Source organism: Panthera uncia, chromosome D1, assembly GCF_023721935.1.
Source record: "Panthera uncia isolate 11264 chromosome D1, Puncia_PCG_1.0, whole genome shotgun sequence".
Classification (NCBI taxonomy): domain Eukaryota; kingdom Metazoa; phylum Chordata; class Mammalia; order Carnivora; family Felidae; genus Panthera; species Panthera uncia.
Window position 1 is genome coordinate 92,175,789 of NC_064808.1, and position 12,656 is coordinate 92,188,444.

At 42.5% G+C, this 12,656-nt stretch overlaps 1 long non-coding RNA gene across 2 annotated transcripts in view; it reads left to right on the forward strand.

Annotated features, from left to right (window-relative positions):
- The window catches only part of LOC125915173 (uncharacterized), a 50,616-nt gene extending 39,076 nt beyond the window's left edge, over window positions 1-11,540 (forward strand). For both annotated transcript variants that reach the window (XR_007455597.1, XR_007455596.1), the window contains exons 2-3: window positions 10,030-10,061; window positions 11,087-11,540. This is a non-coding gene — a long non-coding RNA (uncharacterized LOC125915173). The remainder of the gene's footprint in view (window positions 1-10,029; window positions 10,062-11,086) is intronic.
- Window positions 11,541-12,656: the final 1,116 nt, after the last annotated feature.

Below are 12,656 nucleotides of genomic sequence, written 5' to 3' on the forward strand. Positions count from 1 at the left end.
CAGGGGAGGGTCATAGAGAGAGGGAGACACAGAATCCGAAGCAGGTTCCAGGCTCCGAGCTGTCAGCACAGATCCCAACGCGGGACTCGAACTCACGGACTGTGAGATCATGACCTGAGCCGAAGTCAGACGCTCAACCGACTGAGCCACCCAGGCGCCCCAATTTTATTAATTTTTTAATGTTTATTTATTTTTGAGAGAGAGTGCAAGCAGGGGAGGGGCAGAGAGAGAGAGAGAGAGAGAGAGAGAGAGACAGAGAGGGAGACACAGAATCGAAAGCAGGCTCCAGGCTCTGAGCTGTCAGCACAGGGCCCGACGTGGGGCTCAAACTCAAGAACTGCAAGATCATGACCCAAGCGGAAGTTGGACGCTCAACCAACTGAACCACCCAGGCGCTCTGTAACTAGTACCATTCTAGATGCATGGAGAGAAATCGATTCATTGTATACAATGGATGCTTGAAGACATTAGGCTTAATTCTCTCCCAGACCTTCCCTTGTGAAAATTACAAGGTATCCTTATTTGATAGACGAGGAGACTGAGGCTCAGGGAAGTTGCTCAAGACCACACAGCCAACAGTGATGGAACTAGGGATGAGAATCTTTCCTTTTTGACCCCCTAATTTACCATCTTTCAAGATGGCTTGAGTAGTTTGCACCGTGAAAAAGAATTGGCTACAACCCAGCACGTGCCTATTAAAAAGAAAAAAGAATGGAATGTTAAGGTTAAAATTTTCAGTGACTTAAAGTCGTAACTGACTTACAGCATTGGCTTGATTGGAAGCTCTACAAAGACCAAAATTGAGTCTTGTCTTTCTCTAACAAGATCTCTCTTGGAATTGTCTTTCAAGTTTAGGCCAAGGATCTCGCCCAGAAAGACACCGCTCAAAGCGACAGGAACACCTTGTTTTTAACTCAGACCATTACCCCGTAGCCTGATCACTCAGGAGACCTGACCTCACATGACTTGTCAAATTGAATACCCCCTCAAAGGCTGGAGACCTTGTCATCAAAATCAATGACTAACCCTCTAGCTCTCGGGCCATTCCGGGAAAAGAGCTAGATAACTCTCGTCATTGATACAGGCATGTGTGGCAAAAGGGAACACTTTTAAAGGGGTAATGGTGATTTGCAGGTGTTTTTCTATGACCTTCCTTCTTCATGCAGTAGGTTCTCAGGTTATGCAACCTTGGGCAAGTTACTCAAGCCCTCTGTTGCTTACTTTGGTCTAAAAAGTGAAGTAATAGTATTTGTCACATAGGATCATGGTGAGGGTCACCCTGAGATTGAGCATACAAAGCAGTTAGCACAGTGCCAGACCCACATGAAGTGCTATTTATTACACTAGCTATTATGTTAATTATCATCATCACTTTTATTTGTATTAGAATTGATTGATTCAAGTGGATAGTTGGCATTTTTTTTTTTCCCATGCCTACGGGTGGACTTAAGCCACATTATGAGGCTGATAAATCTTTTTCTTTCTGAATTCTTTGTTCCCCCCCTCACCATGACACCACTTCTCGTGGTTTTAAACATCCATTTATCCCCGCACTCCTCCCTTCTTCCATCCTTAGCCCTCTCGAACAAAACAAAAACTCTTGCTTCTAAAATAGCTCTCTTGTAAATCATTTACACCAGGGATCAGCATTTTTTTTTCCCCCTGGAAAGAGCCAGGTAGTGTTTTCGACTTTGCAGGCTATATGATGTCTGTTGTGGCTGTTCAACTCTATAGTTGTAGTGCAAAAGCAGCCACAGATAATAGGTGAATGAACGCGTGCAGGTGTTCCGATAAAACTTTATCGATGAACAGTGAAATTTGGATTTCACGTGTCATGAAATATTATTATTCTTTTACTTTTTTTCAACCATTCATAACTGTGAAAACCAGCTATAACTCCTGAGCCCCGTAAAAATAGGCAGTGGGCCCATGGTTTGCCGTCCCCAACTCATACTTTAACTAACGTGAGTTTCCGTCACTGTGGTACTGTTAGGAATATTGGCATTTTCTTTCTTTTTTTTTTCAAGTTCTAGAATAATGTACAGAAAACACATCTTGGAGGGGCAATGACTTGCATGGGGTACCCACATAATGGCAGCTTACCACCCTTGGTTCTCTATGGGAAAGATGGCGGGCACGGTGAGGGGCATAGCTTGGCCAGCTCAAGGTATTCATATACGGGAAAATGTCAAAGCGTCCGGGAAGAGGCCGTAAAAGGGCGTTCGCCATCATGTCACATTTGGCTTCAACCAAATTTGGCTTCAACTACCCTTAGTGGTATTCTGATTTGGGCGAATCTCTTTAAAGTCTTTGAACTTCATTTTTCCTTTCCACCTTCCGCAAAAGTGGAAATGATGATGCCTACTCTAAAGAGTTCTTAATGAGACTAAGTTAGGTGCTCCCTGTGAAAGTATATAACAGGACGATGCGGACTGGAACGTGGTCGATATTCCATAAATGTTTGAACAGCGTATTAGCAGGCACTCAGCTCATGTTTTCTTCTGTCAGTCATCATGGGGGCAGAAGGAGTCAACCTTGGCTGTTGTGATGTGAAATATAAGAGGAGTAGTACTCGGTGGTATACTGGTATTTAAAAAGAGGTCTTCTGTGGGGCACCTGGATGACCCAGTCAGTCGCGCATCTGACTCTCGATTTTAGCTCCTGACTCTTGATTTTGGCCCAGGTCACGATCCCAGGGTGTGGGATCGAGCCTCCCATCAAGCTCCACACTGAGCATGGAGCCTGCTTAGGATTCTCTCTCTGTCTCTGTCTCTCCCCTCCCCCATCCTATGTCCCCTCACCCGCTTTCTCTCTCTCTCTCTCTCTCTCTTTTTCAAAAAAATAAATAAGAGGTCTTCTGACTTTTTTTTTTTTTTTAAAGTGTCAATACAGGGGCTGGTGAGAAGGCAGATTTGGGACATTCTTGGCAAAGAAAAAAAAAATAGATCATTTGAAATGAGTGAAACCCAAGCTTGCAGAAGTGGCTGTTATCATCAGGTTAGGACTTAGCTCGAGATGCCACTGGTTTCTGAGAGAACAGTCAAGGCGTCAGGGCCATTTCTGGAACGGCGTCTTCAGGCAGGGGAGCCATCTCTGCCTCGTTCCCACGTGAATCAGGCTCTTTGAAAGGAGAAGCAGGGCTGTTTGAGAGAGCGTGTTTACACAGTCAGGATCTAAATCACTGATTAGGGATGTGTGTATGTGCATGCATGCGTGTGTGAGAGAAAGAGGGAATGAGAGAGACGGAGAGACACGGAGAGAGAGTGAAACAAGCACACACACAGGGGCTGGGGGTTATCTTTGTACTCACCGAGGGTAAGCCTTGCTGGTGGAGAAAAACACGAGAGAGGTGGCCTAGGAGGGGGGAAACAGTGCAGACTCTTCCTCGTATGGAAAGAGCTCTCCACTCAGCCTGAGGTTCTGAACTGAGGGACAGGGATCTCTTCTGTCCCGAGAGAGTTTACAGGTGTACTTTTCGCGTATATGATTCTAGAGATTAGTTCCTATTAAAAGGAATGTATGTCATATTCCTGATAAATTGATACCTCTTAGATTTTGGAGATTGAACTTCAGCTTCAGAACCATTCTGTTTCATCTCCCTGGTTTTAGCAACATGTAAATGTAATATTAGCCCACTATTTTACTTAAGACGAAGTTTGGATTCCATTTCTCACGATTTAAGGTTTTCTGAAGGTTCAAACACTCCTACCTAAATTCTACGGGTTCAGGACGTTATCAAAATTACAAGAACATATTGGGGCGCGTGACTGGTTGAGTTGGTAGAATGTGCAACTCTTGATCTCGGGGTTGTAAGTTCGAGCCCCATGTTGGGTGTAGAGATGTTACTTAAAAATAAAATCTTAAAAAAATAAAATGAGATTGCAAGAATATAGGATCATATTTAATTGTGTGAACTTGTACAGGTGAGAAGAGTTGATCTTGCGAATTCTTGTAATGCTCCAAATCATATGGACATAATGTATTAGCTTAAATTGTAATTTCTAGATCTTTAGTCAACCTTAGACTAATATTAATTCAGTTAATACATAAACTTTGGAGATGTGGGCAATTTTTAAGTAAGAAGATGCAGATATTAGTCACTAAATATAGTTTTAATTCCCTTTGTTCTTTACTTTATGTGTAAATGACAGTACCTTAACAGGATATGCAAATGTCTTTAAGTGATGTAATGTATATGCTTTTTCTTTTTTTATGACAATTTTGATAAGTATTAACATTTTTTTTAATGTTTATTTTTGAGAGAGAGCGAGAGAGAGTGAGACAGAGCATAAGCAGGGGAGGGGCAGAGGGAGAGGGAGACACAGAATCCGAGGCAGGCTCCAGGCTCTGAGCCATCAGCACAGAGCCTGACATGGGGCTCGAACCCAGGATCCATAAGATCATGACCTGAGGCGAAGTCAGACGCTCAACCCACTGAGCCACCCAGGTGCCTCTATACTTATTGTTTGATCTTAAAATTCATCAGTGATATAAAATGTGTGTGAAAAAATTAGCTAGACTGTTTTTGGTTCCTGCCTTCCAGTTTTCTCTTAGGTCTGAAAAACAAAAGATGCTTACTATAGTAAGGAAGTAATTAATATAAATTGTTGAGGTAATACGAGGTACAATAATTTTAGAGACACATAAATGTATTGCAAAATAATAAATATGGTTTGTTTGTCTTTTAAGGAGATAGTTATAGTTTATTAGGATGATAAATTCAATTATACATACGCAAATATACATATGCATAGTTTTATTTTATATGCTGATGAAGTAAAAAGGTTTAATTAAAATAGTCTATTGTCATGTTTATATAATTGTATATGTCTAAATACAAATAAAAGCATATTAAGATTAAGTTAAAAAGTTTAGGGGTGCCTGGGTGGCTCAGTCGGTTGAGTGTCTGACTTGGACTTAGGTCATGATCTCGCGGTTTGTGAGTTCAAGCCCCGTGTCGGGCTCTGTGCTGACAGCTCAGAGCCTGGAGCCTGCTTTGGATTCTGCGTCTCCCACTGTCTCTGCCCCACTTCTGCTCACGCTCTTTCTCTCTTTCTCTCTCAAAAAATGAATAAAACATTAAAAAAATAAAAAATAAAAATATTACTTGTAACTATTTTTTTGCCTTTAGATATGATGGTTTATCTTCCTATTCTTTTTCCTCTAATACCTCTTCTTGATTTTTAGCTTTCCAAGGTACAGTTCCCAAATCAGAAGAATCACGCTGTTAAGGTACCTTTTAAACAAAATCTATGTTTGGATTTCCCGGTATGGCCATTAAGCAGCCCAGAGATGAACTCCTTCAATAGAAAATTAGGATGTTTTCGTATGAATCTGCCTTTGTCATCATGCTTTCTTAGAAATAGCGCTTGGGAATGATTTAGGGAACAGTGGTATATTTTCGGACACTTCCATTTTTTTCTGGACCTTGTAAGGAAAGTTCGTTTCCTACACTGAACCCCAAGTTCTTTTGATTGAGTCATACCTAATGATCTCTGAACTGCAGATATCAACTCCTGGTGCTGAATGGTCCAACACTGTCTCAGACTATTTGATAACCCCACTAGAGTATTTTTTCCTGTAAAGAGATCATTGGATGGCCCCTAATCCCTGCTACTACCTTGGCCGTATAAATTTTTTTTTTTTTTCCAACGTTTATTTATTTTTGGGACAGAGAGAGACAGAGCATGAACGGGGGAAGGGGCAGAGAGAGAGGGAGACACAGAATCGGAAACAGGCTCCAGGCTCTGAGCCGTCAGCCCAGAGCCTGACGCGGGGCTCGAACTCACGGACCACGAGATCGTGACCTGGCTGAAGTCGGACGCTTAACCGACTGCGCCACCCAGGCGCCCCTACCTTGGCCGTATAAAAGTCTGTTGACCGCTACCCACAGATGGGACGTGCATCTGTCATCTTGATCAACTTTTGCTTGAGTTCAAGACAGTCTCTGATACCATCCAGGATTTATCTTGGGCCATAAATTTTTTTTTTTCTCAGAAAAAGAGATCTTCAGATAATTTAAGGAGAAAAACGAGGTCTCATTTAGCGTTCAAAGGCTTTAGCACCCGAAGGGGTACTTTGGAAAGCTGCATCCAAAATAGGTACATTTTTAAATCCCTGGAAGGGATTTTACTGATCATGCTGACGTTCCAAAAGACCACCCCCAAAATTAATGGATCTAGCACAGCTATGTTTACTTAGATAGGTAGCAGCTTTCCAATTCCAGGTAGATATGTGATCGAAGCAGGTCTTTACAGAGTGGCCAGAGGTGGAGAGCTGAGTTCCTGCTCTCCAGGAGAGGGGACAGAAGAAGATCAGGTGTGGCCAAAGGCCCCATGTTTAATATGTCTTCAGCTATTTTGGTGGCCAAATAAGGAATAAAGAATTCTCGTCTCAGGAATTACACAGACATGTCAGGGGGTAAGGCAAAAGCCCAGAAAAGTTAATGTCTGAAGCTCGCTCTGGATATAAGAGGCCAGGCTTATAGAGGAATCAGGAATCAGTTTCAGACCAATTCTGTTGGGAAAGAAGGATATAAAACTATTAATCTACTTATGGTCTTGATCTGGTTTGAGTCAAAAAATAGTGCCAAGGGGCACCTGGGTGGCTCAGTCAGTTAAGAGTCCCTCTCTTGGTTTTGGCTCAGGTCATGATCTCACAGGTTCATGGGATCAAGCCCTGTATCTGGTTCTGTGCCGACAGTGCAGAGCCTGCTTGGGATTCTCTACCCTCCTCTCTCTGCTTGCTCTCTCTTTCTCTCTCTCTCTCTCTCTCTCTCAGAATGAATAAATAAACATTAAAAAAAATAGTGCCAAGGGGCGCGTGGGTGGCTCAGTTGGTTAAGTATCTGACTTCTACTCAGGTCGTTATCTCACCATTCCCAAGTTTGAGCCCCACGTCCAGCTCTGTGCTGACAGCTCACAGCCTGGAACCTGTTTCAGATTCTGTGTCTCCCTCTCTGTCTCTGCCCCTCCCCCACTCATGCTCTGTCTCTCTCAAAATAAATAAACATTAAAAAAAATAGTGCCAAGCCTATACATTAAGAGATACAATACCTTAGATGACTAGGATTGATTTTTATAAAATTACGCGTGTGTGTGTGTGGTCTGGAATGATGTATTAGGTATCTATTGCTGTATGAATAAAATTACCCCCAAACCTACTGGCTTGAAACCACACACATTTGTTATGTTACAGGTTTGTGGGGGAAGGACCTGGACTCGTCTTAGCTCATCTCACAGGATCTGTCACAGGCTGACATCAAGGTGTAGGTTGGGCTCAACTTGAGAAGTTCTGCTTTCAAGTTCAGGCAGCTCTTGATAGGACACAGTTCTTCGTGTGTGTGTGTGTGTGTGTGTGTGTGTGTGTGTGTGTTGGACCGAGGGCCTCAGTTTCCCACGGGATGTTGTTTGTAGGCAACCCTCAGTTCCTTGCCACGTGAGTCACTCCCACATTCATCAAAGAATGCAGACTGAGAAGTCAGTAGAATCTAGCAAGACAGAAATTCGTCTTTTGTAACCTGATCATGAAGGCTACAGTCTACCACTGTTGATGTATTCTGTGGATTAGAATCAAGTCACTGGGTCTGTCCCACATGCGAAGGGATGGGATTCCGCAAGGGTATGAATACCAGTGGACATCATTTGACTGCTACCTATGAAAACTGCTTCCCACAGGTAATACTCATAAGTAAATTAAACAATACATCCCCTTGACCTCAGAAGCTCGACCATTAGAGTGAAGTTGTTTTTCTTTGGGGTAAAGTGAAGTGTGAAATACCACAAGTAAATGGGAACTCTCAAGATATTTTATCTTGAAGTTCTGTAAGAGGCTAAACACTTAATGCACACGTTGGTTTTTAAGGTTCCAGACCTGTGTGAACATATTATTGCCCTTTTCCCAGACGAAGTGCCAGATGGTTTTGAATGAGGAGTGTCCGCAAAGTCATGGTGCTTTGCGAGTATTTACTGTTTCTCTTGAAAACTACAAGGCCTGTGTTGTCATCAGCCTTATTCCAGTTAATTACCTGGGTTTGCAGGCCTCTCCTTCGAGCAGCGCCGCTGAGTAAGTCAAAGGTTTTACACTTAGTGAAGCATCTCGGAACATGGGTAATTGTGGTGTTTGCTTCAGAAACAGGAGGGGGTATTGCTCTTTTTTTTTTTTTTTTCCCATCCGAACTTGTCTAACTGTAGAAACAGAAATTTGGTTTGACCATATCTGGTAGATTGTCAACAGGTATTAATTCATTCTCTTGGAAATGGAAATCTTTGATGAGTACAAAGTGTTTTCCGATGGATTAAGAATTAGATAAACATTTAAGAGATGAGTCATAGAAGGAACAATTCTTGGCTATATCTGGAATGGCCTTTAAAACAACCTTTCCATTTTACCTTTGAAGAAATCGAGGCACGGAGAGCTGAGTTGTTTACCTAAGAAGATTTACCTAACTAGCTCTTAAGGGGATATTTTCAGATTGGTATCGGGTCTACTCTTTTTTTTTTTTTTTTTTTTAAACGTTTATTTATTTTTGAGACAGAGAGAGACAGAGCATGAACGGGGGAGGGTCAGAGAGAGAGGGAGACAGAATCCGAAGACAGAATCTGACCCATCAGCCCAGAGCCCGACGCGGGGCTCGAACTCACAGACCGTGAGATCGTGACCTGAGTTGAAGTCGGACGCTTAACCGACTGAGCCACCCAGGTGCCCCTATCGGGTCTACTCTTGATCTAGTTCAACTCCACACTACGAGCACTGTAGTGGAAAGGGCACCGGACTGAGACCAAAGAATCAAATCCCATAGGCTTTGTCCATTTTGTTCCCCACTGTATCCTTACCAGAAACTGGAAACCTATACCTGAAACTGTAATAAAGTATATATCACTGGTACTTGTGGAACATGTAAATGGATGAATGAATGAATGAATGAATGGAATCCTAGTTCTGTGATGTACTGGTTGAGTGACTGTGGACAATTTGTGTTCTGTCTCTGGCTTTGAGCTTCCTCATATCTGAAGTGAGGCTTTCGGTCTGGTTAATCTTTACAATTCCTTTCAGTTCTAAATGTCCATGATTTAAGGATGATAAGAAGTAACATTTCCTGGGTACTCTTTCTATCCTGTACTACTGTTTACACAATAATGCCATTTGAATTCTTAAAACCGCTCTGTGATACAACAAGCCTCTGAGGAAAATCACGAATAGCTAACAGTTGTATTGACTCTGAGCCAGACACTATTATTAACTCATTTTAATCCTCCTCTCTTCCCTATGAGGTACAAGAGAGGTTGAATTTGTCCAAGGTCCCATAATGGTAAGGGGTGGAGCCAGAACTTGAACTCCCGTGGTCCAATTTAGAGCCTACCTGCTTAAATATGTTGTTATACTGCATCGTAACATTGTAAGGTCAGAGGCTGTGGTTCATTCTGTTCAGTTAAACCCGAGTTCAAGCTTCCTTGTGGCTACCAACTTCTTTTTCTATTTCCCGTTCATAAACATGATCTGCATGCAAATACATCAGCCTTTACATTTCTTTAGCAACTCAAGGCTTCCGTTGCTAAATAAGCTGCTGATTCAATAAATTTGTATCATTACCCAGTTATTTAAATGGTGGGCAGAAGTTCCTGTAACCAGCACTCCTCCTATTCAAAGACTGGAAACGAAGAAATATTTTCTGAAGTCATGTCTGGGGTATGGTGGGTGGATGTTTGGCTTGTTCTGAGAAGTGTAGCTGAAAACTCCAGAATTACTCAAATGTTTGCACTGGTGAGGCTTACTGTGCCGGCCAACTGGCCGCAGAAAGACATCAATCAAACCAGCTGAGAATGAGGAAGATGAGGTTCAGATGGTGTGGATTCATTTGTTTTGTTTTTGTTTTAATCTCTTTAGACCATCAGTCAAGAACTCTGTGCTCGCATTCCTGAACACCTATTATGACTAAGATTATATTAGCTATGTATCTGCATGAGAAATTTACAGTAAAATTAGGGGTCATTTTTAAAAAATAATTCATTTTTTTTTTTTTTCCTTTAGGAAAATTGCGATGTTCCTGATGATCTGGAAAGGTAGGTATTTTGAGATCATTGTCTACTCTGATGGAATCCACCGAGCGTCTTATTAGTGTTTGCTTCTATTCAGCCAGACTGTGATTCACGGCCACATGAATGTGAATGGTATTGTATGGGGTAATGTTAAAGAAAAAAATGCCAGGAGACCAAAGATTGAGTGCTTAGTAGGAACAGTGATTTTATCAAGCAGGGTACTCAATCTAATACAGGGTTTAGACTCTCGGGGGGATGAGATTTTGGAGAGAAGAGTGAAATGGGTCCTTTAAAGGTAAAAGATGTCAATGGTCTCTGTCTCATAGTAGGAGAGCAATGTCTTTGAGTGATGCTGATTGATTGGTGATGCCTGGGCTTGTCCCTTAGGTAAGTGGAGGCGAGGTGAAGGTACTCTTCTGCATATCAGGGTGCCTGCCTCAAGATAATGGTGGCCAGCTGCCTCTGCTCTGTATGTGACATATTGCGATCACATTATGCCACCTGCTTAGTGTCAGCGGTGGCCAGTGGCCAGGTCAAACTTACCAGGAGTGAGCCTGTGGAGCCTAATCTAGATTTAAGAAGTCCTGGGTTCTAGTCTTGGTAATGCCATTGACTCAGCTGTGTGACCTTGGACTCCCAAGAGAATTCTCTAGGCCTTAGTTTGCTGATTTGTAAAAAAAAAGACAAGGTGGGCCTAGATCTGTGAAAACGACTTCACGTTCTACTAGAGGTTCTGCTGAAGGATTTCAAGAGTGACCACAGTGCCCTAACTTGCCCCCACCCAACTCCCACCCGACAAGAGAATCTCTACGCATCGCCTATTTTACGTAGGGGACTTCTTCCGCATTTCTTTAAAGAGCAGTTCTCGTTCTTAAAAATAAAAAATGATCTTTAAGGGATCTTGCAACTCAAACATTCGATAACATCTAGTTCAAAACTATTTGACCTAATTATTATTTTTTAATCAATTACATTCTGACTGAAAACCTCATTTAAGAGGATGCTGAATGGAAGGGTGGAAGAATTAGGGTTTCTTTTTTTCCTTCCAGGCTTTTAAGATTGGCTTGTTGACACGACACCGTGCATATTTGGGCGTCCGGGATTATGTATGAATTCACGTTTGTGAATCTCAAGTTTAGCCTGGGAAATGTAAATGTATGGAAGACATCCTGTTCACACAAAGAAAATAGCTTCGCATATGATTTCCTTTGGTAAATATTTTAAAGAAAGATGGCATCATGTCCTCCGAAAGGTCTCTCTTCTTCATTTCTCAGAGTGAATTTCTACTGAGCTCCTTGGAAAAAGATAAAAAAAGAAAGTGAAAGAAAATCATAAAGCGTATACCCATTTAATGTACCAAATGTCCCATCCGAGGTTTCAGGGAGGTGTAAATACTCCTACACTACGCAGCGCATCCCCAAGATCTCTGCCCACAGCCAAGGTCAATGGTGCTGTTAGCATATCTGTGTTTTATTAAGGCAACTAAGTGGAATTTGTGTGCGTCGGGCGACTCGTGATTTGGCAGGAAATATCATGTATGGTGTAAAAGTCATCGACTATATTTCATGGAAACTAAAGTGAAAGTCTACTTTTCTGCCCAAATGCTTCATCCTTACGTAGGTAAATCCCATTGAGATGAATGTTCTCCGTATGCATTCTCCTGATGTCTTAACCTCACTAGACTCTCCTTTGAGGCTCTCTCTGGTGGGTTTGTTTGTATCTCCACAGCTCTAAAGGGGGCCTTCACAATTCTAGCTAAAGACCAGAGGGGCACTCCTCCAAATGGGATGCAAATCGGTATCGCATCAAGATGGCGTCATTCAGCTTCGTGCTGTCTTGGGTGAGTGCTGGCCTCTGTTTTCAGCGACTCTCTCCTGACAGGCACAATATTTGTTGGGCAATGAAGAGTGTCTGGGCACCTGTGAAACTCCATATTCAACGATCGTGGGGAAAAAGATGAGTTAGGCACTGTCTCCCCTTCAAGGGTCTTGTATGGATACTCTTGTTTTCTCGTGCTGCATACCTTGGTGACTTAAAACGATGATGATGATCGTCATTTATTTTGCTATAGCTCTGCAATTTGGGCAGTTTGGTGGAATCTCCTGGGCCTCCTCTCTGCCTCCCATAATGTCTGGGCGCCTCCACCAGGATGACACGAATAGCTAGGGGCTTGAAACAGCTCAGGCTGAATGGGCATCTCCACTTTATGTAACCTCGAAGTCTTCCTACATAGTCTCTTTAGCAAGCGCTCTCAAGGTAGTTGAACTTCTTATATGGTAGCTCAAGGCTTCCAGAGCTGCAGCTCCACAAGGCCTGCATTGAAGCTAAAAAACTTATGACCTGGCCTTGGAGGTCTGTTCTTAAAGGCAAGTCACTAAGCCCAGACCATGTTCAAGGGGAAGAGAACCAGTCTCTGGCTCTCAACAGTATCCAGCATATCATGTGATATTATCACATGTATTCCCACCCCCCACCCTTGCCCCCGCCCGTGTTCACAGCTACCCCAGGATGAAAATGTAACAGATGAGAAATTCAGGTTTTGCTCAGGTAGCAAATGGCGAGTCAGGATCCAAACCTTGGATTCTGGTCTTGCTAGAGGAGAACCTCTCAGGTCTTTTA